The sequence below is a fragment of the Macrobrachium nipponense genome, chromosome 15, assembly GCF_015104395.2.
Source record: "Macrobrachium nipponense isolate FS-2020 chromosome 15, ASM1510439v2, whole genome shotgun sequence".
NCBI classification, from domain to species: domain Eukaryota; kingdom Metazoa; phylum Arthropoda; class Malacostraca; order Decapoda; family Palaemonidae; genus Macrobrachium; species Macrobrachium nipponense.
The window spans coordinates 3,258,343-3,272,613 of record NC_087208.1 but is presented as its reverse complement, the minus strand read 5'-3'; the positions used below and the strand labels follow the sequence as shown (position 1 = coordinate 3,272,613).

At 42.8% G+C, this 14,271-nt stretch overlaps 1 protein-coding gene across 1 annotated transcript in view; it reads left to right on the top strand.

The window, feature by feature from the left end:
- Window positions 1–1,740: 1,740 nt before the first annotated feature.
- Window positions 1,741–14,271, top strand: part of LOC135226936 (uncharacterized) — a 430,036-nt gene continuing 417,505 nt past the window's right edge. Inside the window, exon 1 of the mRNA XM_064266617.1 lies at window positions 1,741–1,880. The gene's annotated coding sequence lies outside the window, so the exon portion shown is untranslated. The remainder of the gene's footprint in view (window positions 1,881–14,271) is intronic.

The window sequence follows — 14,271 nt, the reverse complement described above, 5'->3', positions numbered from 1 at the left end:
TACAGTATACACCGGGCGATAAGGCAAGGGCTCGAGAATTTCATATAATAAGGCGAAGAATGGATGATGTAACTGATTTCTTTACGCAAAAAGCGAAAACAAGCTCTGTTTTACGAAATTAAAGAAGCGAATGTGAAGGTATTATGGGCTATGTTATCTGCGGATTATTACCGCTGCTTGGGAAATGTAATTCGGAATGTTTACATATCGAAAATGACAGCGAAGTGTTGGCAACGAAAGGTGGTGCAATAGAGTAATTACGGGTACTATGGCGTTTGCCATTAATATTTGAATATTACTTGCTCATTCATCTTAGTCTCACTTTGACCCATTACCATCAGCACAGAGCCTTCAACTTTTCACAATTTCAATTGAACTTTCTTTAAAGGATCTTTCGCAGTATTCACTCAATGAATGTCTACACCCTGAGCACTTGATGTTAAAGGAAAAGAAAAAAAAAAGGGGTTCAAGTATTGTCTGAGATCGGGCTCAAGTTGCAATAATCTTTATGGAATATGCAACCGACACGAAGCTGTTGAAATGAATGCTTTCAGAGTTTTAATAAAGCAGAGTGGATGATTTGGAAGAATAAGTTCAGAACCGAAGAGAGCCGAGGCAAATTAAAAATTCTTCTCCATTTCGACTGTTTTCTTTACACATCGTCATATTCTTACTAGGAAAGAAAGCTCTTGAGAATCATGACAATTTTTTACTTTTATCTCATATTTTTAGGAGAGCCTTTACTTTACATAATTGCATCATATATTTCCCTTGTATGAAATTATAGAGTATTCATGTGAGGTGTCGTAATGGGTTAACGAATCTCCGAGGTTCATGCGAACGCATATCTTTGTCAAATGTCAACTTTCTGAATCCACTAGGACTGGCTAGAAAAGATTGTATTATTATATTATATAATATTTTTTTTCAAATAATTCTTTAGATGTTTTAGGTGGTGCTTAACCTTGTAACAGCTGTGCATATGATATGAGTGTGAATATTTCAGATGTCTTCGACCACGGTGATCACTTTAACTTTACTTAAGCCGATTTTTTAATTACCTGTCTTTGTAGGATTTCATGTAGGCTTATATGCAATACTGCCAGTACCATTGAGTCTCTTAGTTATATACCTACAACGTTACTACAACTATTTTAAGGCCAAAGCGTCACTGCGTCGAAATTGAGAATGAAGTTAAGAGATTGCATAAAGATGAAAAAAGCTTTATATAAAAAAAAACTGACCCGCGATGTCCAGTGTTCGCCCGAGTGGTCAGTTTTTATACCAAAAAGAAAAAAAAAAACGCTAATTGAAGAAAAGGTTAGCTTTGATTGTCTCACTTGCTGGCCTTTTTTTTTTATTATTGTGCATCGGTTTATGGAATATGGATTCGTACTCAATGACAACATTGAATTGAGTATGTTTTGTTATTCAAATCAATTTGTTATGAGCTATAAAAGGTCAAGTTTACACTTCACATCAACCGCTCAGCTGATTGTAGGTAGGAAGTGGAAATTGCCATTTGACACAGAAACTAAAAGAAGAAAAAATGTTGTCGTGTGAATAATGATTGACAATAAGAATAAATTTAATAAGTAGATATAGTTTAGAAATTGAATAGTTGCACTAGACTTTTTATACGTGAAGTTTACAAATAAAGATGAAATGAAAGTTGGAGGGTGAAGTTGGCAATCCTGCTCGTAGCAAAGTTTCACAAATATACCGCCAGGTTCCCAGGTAGCGAGAGAGACGAGAGAGAGAGAGAGAGTGAGAAAGAATACAAGATATGTTTTGAAGCGAAGTTTCTCACACATTTTTATATCTAGTGAATTAATTTATACATTAATGAAGAGATATATGCATACTTAAGGAACTTAAAGGTAAGGCGGAGGCAGGGGAGGTGCGAAATGGCGAACGAATCTCGGCGGAGGCCGAAAAAAATAGTGTGTTTAGTGCGACTTTGATCAAAATTGGTTCACCTGTAACACGTAGTCAAATATTGACGTTATTTTCCGAAACTGAGCCTATTTCTCCCCCATTCGGCGGGCACCCGTGCCCCTGGCCATCGATTTCGGACCGAAATGCGGGGTTGTGGTTGTGAAATAGGCTGCTGCGACGTGCCCGAGGGGATGCCCAGGATTCGGGAAAAGTCAGATGAAAACTTCCGATACCCCTCCTACCTACCTCCTACTATCTTCGGGGACTGAGGAGGGCTCAGAGTCGTCGTAGGCCTAGGGGCTGGATTCTGATAGGCCTAACCGCCTTGGACAGAGGAAGGGGGCGTTGAAACGACTCTGGAAATCTCGTCGTGTTGCTCACAGTGATTTGAATTGATCAGTGTGTGTGATGGATGGATGGATGGGAGGTCCTGGTGTAGCCTATACCTAGTAGCTACTCTCTACTACCTAGTCCCTGCCGAAGGAGCTCCCCCCCCCCCCCCCCCCCTCGCAGGGTAGGCCTTGCGGCCCTCCACCTTCTTAGGTTTTGCCGATAGGCCTATTACTAGTGTTGGCCCAATGGAAGTTCAAGGTAGGCCAGAGGCCATTGTTTGACGCTGCATTGCTTGAGGCGACATCTAAAAGCTGTAAAGGGTAGCCTGGCCGATTTCAGATGGTAAATATTGACTCTTGTCATTCAGTTGAAGTTAAGGTAGAATTGGGGAGATTAGCTAATCTTTTTTGTGTAATAAATTTCAGTTTAATTCAGAAGAATTTTAACTAGGATAAACGACCGAATGGTGACGTAGCGGCCGCTTCTGGGAAAGGTGCTTGAATGATGCCATTATTTCGTAATTTAGGGGAAAACACTTCGAGAGGAACGAGAAGATCCCTGTGTGGTGCCAGGATGGGCCACAACTCTTGACTGATGCTCATGGAAGCGAATTCAAGTACTTTTTCGGGAAAGGTGGCAGCATTCTGGGATCAGTGGCCGCTATGTTGCCGCTCATCATTTACCCTAAGGTTTTATTGGGAATTTTTATTGAAGATACGACAACCTCCTCCCTCATATCTATTTTGAGTAACCTAACCTAGCTATGGCAATATAACGGGCTGGTGCAATACTAGTATTATAGGTAGGCTATCTTGGGAATTTGTGGGGTGGGGGATGGGGGTGGACAATGAGTAAAGATGAGTTTAGCATAAATCAGAATGTACATTAGTCTTATGAGGGCTTCCTCACGTCAATAGGCATGGAACATTATAATGAGCTAATAAAAAATTTACATTGACATGTTATCAGTCGCGTTTTAATGACTAGGTATCTGTTATAGTACGACCATTTTAGGCAGAGACTTTTCCTTAATGACAGAGACAGTACATTGAGCCACTTCTTTGATGTCCTTTAAAAAAATTCTAAACCTGTCAAGAGAAAACAGTTGTATTTATTGCAATAAGAATAAAGTATTAGGTATTTTCGGACATGTATACTCTCCCGCTGAAATTTATTTCATTCATAAATCATCGTCAATGTTAATGTAATTCAGAAACGTGGTATATGTTTTTACAGACGCTGCCAATAATTCCTGTCAGCTTAGGCAGGTTATTTTTGGGATGGTTAATCCGTTTAATGCGAGAAATAATGAAGGGTTATTCTCTTTAAGTTTCTACCTTTCTACATTTAATGGGTTATTGTTTGGTCACCTAGGGATTCAGACATATTACACTCCTCACAGATGGGGTTAGTTAGTAAACTAAGCCATTTCTATACGAGACAAGCTTGAGCACACCCGATCACGGAAATCTCTCCAAGACGAGTTGTGCCTGGAGCATCCCGAGAAATAGCTTGTAACGTTTACAAATACTTCATCGCTGAAAAAAGGAACAACGGTCCCTTACACAATGTTTCAAAAGCAGTTTTTCGTGCTAATGAAGCTAAGTAAATCGACTCTTCATTGTATTGTTAAGCTGAAGAGACGGAAGAATATGAAACTTCTGTTTTCCCACAGAAAAAATGCTGAAGATCAAAACTGGTGTGCTTTACGAAGGTCAGGGCTAAATTTCTACCTCAGTGAGGAAATTCCCACTTGAAAAAATTTTGTTTGCAATTAAAGAAAATTTAGGATTCAGTGGATGCAAGGAATCATTACTAAAAATATTAAAACAAATAGGGTTTGGATACAGAGAAGTAGAATGGAAGAAAATTTCTCATGGAACGAACAGATGTGGTCAGTGCTCGAATGGAATTTTTATGGACAATGAAAAAAGTTCGGAGAGGATTGATATAAATCTGTGATTTGTGTCGATGAAACTTGGGTGAATCAAAATTATATTGTCAGCTCTTGTTGGGTTGATTCAGAATCTGTAAAAGCCACAGGAGTCAAACCACCCACTGGTAAAGGAAGTTGACCGATAATTTTGCATGCTGGCTCCCAAGAAGGATTTGTTCTGCATGTAGATTTGATATTTGAAGCTAAAACTGAGGGAGATTGTCACCAACAGATGAATTCTGCAGTGTTTGAAAAATGGTTTAAAACCCAGCTTCTTCCCAATATAGGGCCATCTTCCATCACAGTGTTGGATCACGATTCTTATCATTCAGTTCGAATTAATAAACCTCCGACAGTGTCTTTCAAAAGAGATGAAATTAAAGACTGGCTAATAAGAAAGGGTGTCAATTTAAGAGATAATCTAAATAAATGTGAACTGATCGAATTAGTAAAGTTGCAAGCACATTCTTGTAAAAAAATGATTACATGACTGACAGACTAGCAAGAGATCATGCACACAAAGTGGTTAGGTTGCATGCCGAAGACTGACGAGGATTCTGTATAAGTAATGTTTCCTCATACTTCAATTGTAAATAAATTTATTGCTTTCCCTTGTTGTGTGATAGCTTATTGAACATTGAAATTGAAATAAATTGAAATATAATATCTTTAAAAATCTACATATACCAGAAATGCCACGACAATGATGAGTATTATATGACAGTACGTACTTTAAAATCATATATGTAGTGCATGTAACAATATTTAAAGAATATTTATTATGAGCTATTTTATAGCTGTACAGTGAAAATTCAGCCTTGATAGAGCAAGGAGGTAAAAATTGATTATGGTATGCATGAAAGAAAATAATTCAAAAGCTCCAGACTTTATCACAATTAGCTGTAATAGATGATGTAACTCAAGAACATTGCTCAGTACAGCATCCAAGTAAAAAAAACTGAAAATGAAAGTGCTTCTAATCGAAATATAGGTTTCCAAATTTCTTGCATTTATCATTTTCATATATTTAATTTTTTTTTTAATCTAAAATTTAAGTGGGACAATAAAACTTCATTCAGAACTTTCTATTATAGTACACATGCTTGATAACAAGCACAAACAATGAGAGCTTCAAGTCAGAAGGTTAATCCAGGATTTACAAGGTCAATTTAAGACAAGATTAGGTATTCCCAAAGGTAATCTGCTTCTCTTTCTAATATGGTCATACCATCGAAAGACATGCTATTTCACCAGTTTGAAAGATAATGCTGTTTTAAGTACTGAAGGACCTCAAGATATTGGTTAGGCTACGTTGTTTCTTAGCTTTGAGGACAGAGACCTAGGCCAGTAACAGTCATTCTCTGTCATGACAGATTAAGAATGAAATTGAATTGCTGTAATGCTGCATGTTTATGCAAAATGAACAAACAGTATTAACAGCACTTGGCATTTGACCCAAGACCTTTTCCACACAGTAAATTTTATGTACTCGATAATGAAATTCATTGTGCTTCAGTTAATTTTGTGCAACTCTGTAGTTCCATCCAACAATATAGACAAGAAAGAACGCAGTCACTAGAAATGGCTTCAAATTTGCTATAAAGACTTGAATGCTTGAAAGATACAAACTTCTTATATCTAAGTATTACATTAAAGGTAGTTTCCATAAGTCTTTCAAAGAATAGATATTACTTAAACTCTCTGGAAAAACAGTAAAATAGGCTACCATATGTATTCATCAATGTAAGGAATGGTAGTAACGCAAGATATAAATACATAATATTCAAATTAGGCATTTTTTATGGTACGTGTAAATCAGACTTAACCACGCTTCAAGTATGGTCAGTTTTGGGTGTTTTTGTTGTAGGCTAGTGCTCAACATAGTAGTGTAGCCATTCCCATCTTAGTAGCCAGTTAGATTAGTGTTTCTGAAGGCTTTGATATTAGCAAATATATGTAGACTACTATCTGGAAATATGTACTGTATCTGGTTGCAAGTGTGTTGGTTAGCAGGAAGTGTTTAGCCTCTGTATGTTACTTACTGTATTTGGCTTGTGTGTGTAATGAAAATATAAATAAAAAACAGGGAAATGGTCTACATATTTATAATAGTAGTACATCCAAATCTAATGTTTCATAATCCTGCCTGCCCTAGGGAATTACATTATTAGTAAGCTAGGAACTGCCCGCCACAAGTAATTGGCTATTGTTTAGTTCTAGGACATCATAGGTGTTTATTAATTGAAATGTGAGAGAATAGGAAACAGGAGATTGTAATGTCTATATTGAACAAGAAATAGGCTTCGTCTTGATAGTACTAAATATAAAAAATGCATTGACTGACTGGGGAGCAGTGAGCAGTGGATTATTGGTGGAAGATTTAAATCAAAATAGAGTAAAAGTGTACTATACACCATCAAATGAACTCTGTATAAATCAAAGGTGAATTTTGTTTGTAATTGCAGAATGTTATACGTACTAGTTGAAATACTGCTAGAAAAAGATATGGGAATTGTTGATGTGAATGGAGAATGTAATGGGTAAGAAAGGCCTGGGAGAGACTGAAACAAAAATGGGGTTCCAGTTTCACAGCTTTTAGTATAGTTAATAGAACACTAAGGGAGCTACAGAGATGTGGGTGTCAGCAGTGATCCCCAACTTGCCAGGGCCACTCTTAAGATGAAATGAAAAGCATACAGCAAAAAAGTTTGACGGTTAAGTTCCTTGAAGATGAGCCTCAAGAGGCTTTTGCAATTGTACATCAGAATAGATTTGTAGTTTTAGAAGCATATGTGAGAAGGAGCAGGCAATAAATGAGGAAAAGTAGCTTAGTTCTGGGTTATGAGGTAACAAGACAAAGAAACCTTGGATATCGAATGAGACCTGGTACACAATAGTAAAGTGAAACAAATCAAGAAGGGTATAGAACTATTTCTTTTAAGGTGTTTTATACAGAACAGTACAGGCAGTCCCCGGTTATTGGGCGGGGTTCCGTTCCTCGGGGTGTGCCGATAAGCAAAAACCACCATTAACCGAAACTGCAATTTATGATGCCATAATGGTGCTTATGGCAGGCCATAATGGACCTTATGGCACAGATAACCAGAACTCTGCCTGTCTTGGCGCCATAAATCACTGATTTTATGGTGCAAGGCAAATGGCATAAAACCGGATTGCCGATAACTGGGGAGTGCCCGTACATTGTTTCCCTTTGTAGTTCCCTAAAAATGATTGATATTGGCCTTGATTTTGTGCAGGTTTATGTTGAGCACTCAAAATAAGCTATAGCCTAGCCCAGGCATTTGTAATCCATAAATTAAGAACTTATACAGGCTTAATAGTTGTGGTATAGTAAACTGTTGAGTGTTAGGCTGCAGAACTAAAGTTGAAAGTTTTATTAATTGGTTGATTTGCATAACTGCTTATGGCAGGCCAAAGGATGTAAGAAGCGTATGTTAGTACGTGTCACTTTTTGTTTAAATCACTCACGTTAATGCCTGTCTTTGTGGATAGTGTGTGGGTTGGGCTATTAGTACTGTGTAATTCAACCTGACCTTACAGAAACTAAGATATGATTATTGTTCACTTTTATGCATGACTTATAGACAATATTGTTTACCCACTAGCATTAGCTACAGCATAGTCACTTGAACTGTTTTGCTCCCAGGCATAGTATGTGATTGGTGTATGACAATTGGGCTAGAACGTTCTGTTACATTTAGGTAGTCGTACATATAGGCTAATTTCTCTAGGAAAAGTTAAATATATTTGTTGCTGATGGTTAAAAGTTAATGTTGAGGATCTTTTTTATTAAAATAATGTTAAAATCTTTTCCTTTGATCTCAAGATATTTTGTCACCATAGTTAGGCTAGACACTGCAGCAGTTTAAGTGATTTGCAAAACAAATATGTAACTTTAATGTATTACTTTCACAATTAGTGTAATGATTTACTGCTTTTTCCTCTCATTCCTTAACAGCCTTATGTTATGAACTTCATTGTTTTCACTACAAAAGGGTAGGTATGCCTAATAAGCACAAAATTGCTGCATTGTCAACATCTTTTCAAAGTGGGAGCAAATATAGATGACTAATGTTTAACTATGCGGGCTAAATACAGTGTGTGAATAATTTGCGTTTTTGTTTAATGCAAAAGTCATGTACCAGGTAGGGTTATGGAAAGGGAAAACGATACTTTGAGTGTGGTGATTGTTGGGGGTATGTTAATCTTTTAGTGTTGATATCAATATAAAATAAAATACAGTATACTGTACATAATTGATTTGCAGCAATATTTTGGTTTATGTTTAGAGCGCTGAAGTTTTAATTAGTTAAGTGTGCTTGAACACAAGTTGTAGTCCATGACTGTGGCAAATTAATATTCTAAAAATGCATCTCTTATATTAATATTATTTCCTTATTATGTATTAGTAATGGAAAAACCATGTACCCAGTGGTTTATGGGGAAGGGAAAATGTTACATTAACTTTGTGTATTAATATTTTACACTGATATTAGTGTAAAATATTAATACACTACTTTATTGGATTTACACCTTTATGTTTTGGGTTAATTTATAGTGTTAAGGGTGGTATGTACAGAGACCAGAATTTTATTGAAGTAGTTAAGTGTGCTCAAACTCAAGATGTAGGTCCATAACTGTAGCAGATCGTTCTAAAATGCACCTTTGTTCGTATGTGAACAAACCTTCGGTCTGAACAATAGGATAATTTTCTAGCGCCCAGCTGGATCCAGTTAAAAATTGGAGATGAAAACCAAGGAATCTTGTGAGATCTAGCAACGCATGTGTATATCGGGTGAAAACTGGTCAAAGGCTGTTCACCAGTGAGAGTCATGGTTGCCCTCTCTCATCCTTTTACCCAATTATTTGGCCATTTTAACTATTTTGATTTCTCTTTGTGCAGTTGTGTTAATATGGTTTCCTCTACTTGAGGTTTCCTGTGTTGTCGTTTCTTAGCTTCTTCAGCTACAGACCCACACTTCTCATGCATTAGGTGTCGTGCTAGTGTTTGTACCATAACGAATCCCTGCCCGGAATGTCATGTGTGGCCTAGAGGGCAGTGGAAGTTATTTTATAGTAAAAGGGAGCATCGTAGAGTTTCGAAGTACGTGGACACGTACGGAAGTCATCTATTGCAAGTGTTCGTATTGGTGTTCCTAGTGTTGTGGTTGGTTCATTTCAGGAGTTGGCACTTGCAAAAGGTGAACTCCAAAAGTAAGTATTATCCTAATGTTAAGACTGAAGGTTTGTTTCGTATATGAACAAATTACAAAGTTTTAATAAATTTTTATTTTTCATAACTAACAAACCTGAGGTCTTAACATACAAAGGCCCACCTCTAATGTTAAGACTGAAGGTTTGTTAGTTATGAAAAATACAAATTGATTAAAGATTTGTCATATTGAAAATTAAAGCACAGCTGTAGGATATTAAAAAATAAATGTGATTATATGAAGACTATAGTCAGGGAAACTTTTAAATTAGATCAAGAATCAAACATACATTGAACATCTGTTTAGCATTGATTCTCTTATTTGTGATAAGATGGTTCCAGTTCACAATTGGCTTGGAACAAAGAAATGGTTCTTTACAGTAATATGTTCATTTAGCTTTTCAAGGCATGTATTTGATAAATATTTGTGAAACAATTATCTCCATTTGCTAATTCCCCTCCTGAATTACTGACTCAGTACACATTAGGACCAGAGCTGTGTTAGAAAGCCTGTCCTTTGGACAGACATATATCAGTATGTTAGTTTTTTGGGTAGGCTAGCAAAGGCTGTACAGAGGAATATTCTTTAATTTGCATTGTGTTTGTTTCCACCCCCAGTTTTGCATGTATTAGTACCAATTTGAGAGAGATTACTGTCATTCAAGTTCGTAAAGAAATTACAGTAGATACAATGCAGATAGAAATAGTATTCTATGTGTAGTTCAGGCTATTCTAGATGTATTGCATCTGGGAATCCTATTTTTGATATTATACATGGGATAATTGACATATTTCTGCATTGTAGACGTGACTTGTCTTGTATTTTTATGTTTTTGCAGCAAATACATCTTGTATTTAGTACATGGGTTACTTAAGCTGTAAATTAAATTGATTACCTGATGACTGAGGTCCTCTTGCTGGACAACTGTCATGCACATCACTACTCATATAAAACTGGTAATTTGTTCCGATACGTAATCAAACCCCTCGGTCCTTTAACAATAGGAAGTAGCTAGCGGCAGCTGGAACGGTCGTAAGCTTCGAACAAGGGGAGAACGGTAGTTAACTGCTTGTCCGATCGTCGCGCGCCGCGCGACTGGGAGGTAAACAAATCACTTTTGCTTTCGGCCGTATGTGGGAAGGACGTGTTCGCCATCGCTCTGCCCGCTTTGTCGTTTGCTTTGACTTTGAGTATTTGCCTCTCTTTCTGTATAAATCAGGAGTGACTGTAAGTACTTTTACAATTCTATTGATCTTGCAATGAGTGAATTGGAAGAAATGGAGATTTCACCGCGCCCTCCAGTCGCCCGTAGAGTGTGTCCCGGGCTGGAGGGGCGTAGATGTGGAGGGTTCAGGTCATTCGTTGACGTGGACCCCCATGAGGTTTGTACTCGTTGCCGGGGGCGAGAGTGCTCCCGCAACGAACCTTGTGTCATTTGTGTTAATTGGTCCGAGGCGCAGTGGGTGCTGTACGAGGGCAGGAAGAGACTTAGGCCGGCCAAGAAGTCATCGGAAAGTCCAGTGACTCCTTTGGTGACGGACACTTCGTCCTCTTTCCTGCCCCCCGGCCAGCCCCCACGTTTCGCGCCTTCCCCTGCGGGGGGGGTAGCGGAGTCCTTTTCCTCTCTCGATCCGTCGAGTGTGGAGGAGGGCGCCCGCTACCCGGACGTACAGCTGTACTCGGGGTCTTCCGTACGCTCTGGGGGGGGTGTTTCTTCCCCAGGGCGTGAGGAAGCCCCTCCAACTAACCCGACTATTGTCTCCGCAGGTGTGCCATCAGTGAAGGACGACTTGGGACAGGTGTGGGAGTCGCTGGGACTGCAGGGATGCCCAGCATCCAAGGGTTGCTTCAGCGGTTGGCGGGGTCGGCGGTGGTCACTCATGGTGCGGTGACCACAACTACCACCACAATAACGACACCAGCGTATGAGATGCCACCACATCTGGTATATACGCCCCATATAATGTCGGTGACACCCACGTGGCTATACAAAAACCAATTGCTGCCGTGCCAAGGAGGACGGTGCCACCACCACCTGGATTTTTTCCTTTGCCGACCCCGCCCCACTTCCGCTGCCCAAAGAGTACCCCCCTGGACCTGCTGCCAGTGCCACGGATGTCGGTAACTGCCGACAGGACGCCTGCTCTCCCGTGGTACCTGCCGTGCCTGCCGTACCTGTTGCCGTTCCAGCTACTCTTTTCCATTTCAGATCGGCCTGCACATTCCTTTTCAGATGTTCCTGCCGTTCCTGCTGTTCCCGGACCTGTTCCTGTTGTTCCTGCTGCTGGTGTTGCTGTCACAGTCTCAGGTCTTTCCGGACAGGTGCAGTCGGGCCCTGTTGCTTCGGCAACTGCCCCGGCTCCCTCCTGGATGGAAGACCTGACGTCTGTTCTGCGGAGCCTGGCGAAGAAGAAGAGGAAGAGGAAGAAGGGGTGTCGTCGTCGTCTTCATCGTCTTCTTCGTCGTCTGCTGCCTCTCCTTCCCCTTCGACTTCTAAGGCCAAACAGCCGAAGAAGAAGAAGGCTGCCTCCTCCCCCCCCCCCTAAGAAGACTCCTTCGGGATCTTCTAAGGGCCCGGCTCGCTCAGGCGAGCCGGGGAGCTCTTCTGCTGGTCCTCCTGTTCCTTCGGGAACGGGGCCCGTCGCTTCTTCTGCAAAGAAGAAGTCGACGGGGACCAGAGGTGCACCAGCCTCGGCTGGTGCGTCCTCACCTGGTGCTAGCGGTTCTGCCGCTAAACCAGGTTCCGTCTCGGCCTTCTTCGTTCGTTCGCGAAGCACCGAGTGGACGCTCTTCCAAAGAGGACCGTCCAGCCCAAAGTTTTGACGCCCGAGCTTGCTCGCCGTCAAGACAGCGGCGCGGAGCAGAAGACTGGCGAGAAGTTCGTGCACACGACTCTCGCCAGGCCAGTGAACGCTCTCGCAGCGATCAACTGGCTGCTCGGGCTGACGTGACGGTCGCTGACCGGCCACGGGTTGAGGCGAGGAAGGATCCCCACGGCCGCCGGTACCAGCCACGGCTGGTACCAGCGGTTTGACGCGCCGAGAGGACGCTGGCCGGTTCTCGACGCGAAAGGGAGCCTAGCAGGTCACCCCGCCGCCGCTCCCACGATGGGACCGGGCTGGAGAGAACGGTGACCAGCGGCAGCTCGCCTGACGCTAGAGATCGGTCTCGACGTTCTCAGCCGAGCCAATCGCCCCAGGCGAGCGGCAAGGCTAGGCCTGCTGCTCGACCGTCACCGCGGGTTGACGATCAGCAGCAGCCCTACCACGCACGCTGGTCCCTGCCGTTCAGCGAGCCGACTGGGGGCGGGGGAGCGTCAGGTCTGCCTCTCCTGTACCTTCAACCTCCTCGGGCTATACCGGGAGGAGCGGGATACCAAGGAGCGATCACGAGAGGTTGCGCCGCTCGTGACCCAGCTATGACGCCGTGCGGCTCAGGCACGGTCTTAGGAGTTCCCGACAGAACGTACGCGCAAGTAGTTGGAGGCGACCGTCAGGGTCTGTCGCTGTTCCTCCTTCTGAAGGAGGAGTATCGAGGGTGGATATGCTCTTGCTGGAGGGACTGGAACGGTCCTACTCCACAAGACGCTGTAACGCCTGAGATACAGAGGAACTTCGCAGAGGTCATTAAGTTGATGCGTCTGCATAATGACCTTGCGGAAGGATTGCCGCTACCACCAGCGAGCCCACGTCCCGGCTCGAATCATTTTGGGGTCCCAAGAGGGAGCCCAAAATGAGATGTTGCCACGATCGGAGCTTGCGGACTCGGTCCTGGATCAGGTGGAGAATCTCGTCTCCGGACGGGAGGACTCGCTAAAATCCGGACGGTCCTCTAAGCTGCTTCCTCCTCCTCTACAGCGGCAGAGGCGATTTTACGTGCCATCGGAAGACCCGATATTGCCGAAACAGGTTAACCCGCCCGGAGTTAGCGAGGCTGACTCCAGGTGTGTCCCTGCAGCAGCTCCTGTCGGAGAACTTGTGGTTCTCGCAGCAGGAGACACTTGCCCTGGAATCTACCGCTATGGCAGCATTCCAGGCAGTTTCCTGGTTGGATTTGTGGTCCCTCACAATATCCAAAGTAGCGGCCGGCTCTGGGAGTTCTGCTCTCGAAGACGACGCTTCTTTCAGGAGACTGTGCCAGTCTGGAGGAAGAGCAATCTCTTACCTCGCCCATCAGACTGCTAACCTGTGGGCCAACTTGGTTCTTCGACGTAGGGACGCAGTCCATTATACCGAGTGACCCAAGGGGGTGGGCCGGGCCTGTGAAGCGGCACTCGGGCTACGAAATATGGACCTCCTTAGGGAGTTCCCCAGCTCTCTTTCCTGGAGAGATGGTGGACGCTGCGGTGGAACGGCGGCGCACTGACGAGAGTGACCGCTTAGTCCACCAGGCAGTCTCGAAGGTTTCTGGGCAACCTCGAGTAACTGCGGCCAAACCAAAGAGCTTGGCTAGCGCTTCCACGGCGGCGAAGACGGTTGCACCGTCCAAACCCCGTGTGAAGACTCCAGCTGTTTCAACGCTTCTGCTAGAGGAGGCCGCAACCACCCTCCTCCCAGCCCTCCTTTCCCCGAGGAGGTGCTGGAAAGAAGTCGAAACGAGGAGGGAAACGCTAGGGACGGCGTTCCCCCTCACCTGCTGCCGGAAGTGGGGGGGTGCCTGGCGAGCCATTGGGCGACTTGGCAGCGCTACGGCGCCGAGAACTGGATAGTAGACGTCCTTCGGGAGGGATATCTACTACCCTTCGAGTCTCGGCCCCCCCTCATCTCCAATCCGGTCCATCTACAGACCTATGTCCGGGGATCAGCAAAGGACAACGCTCTTCGACAGGAG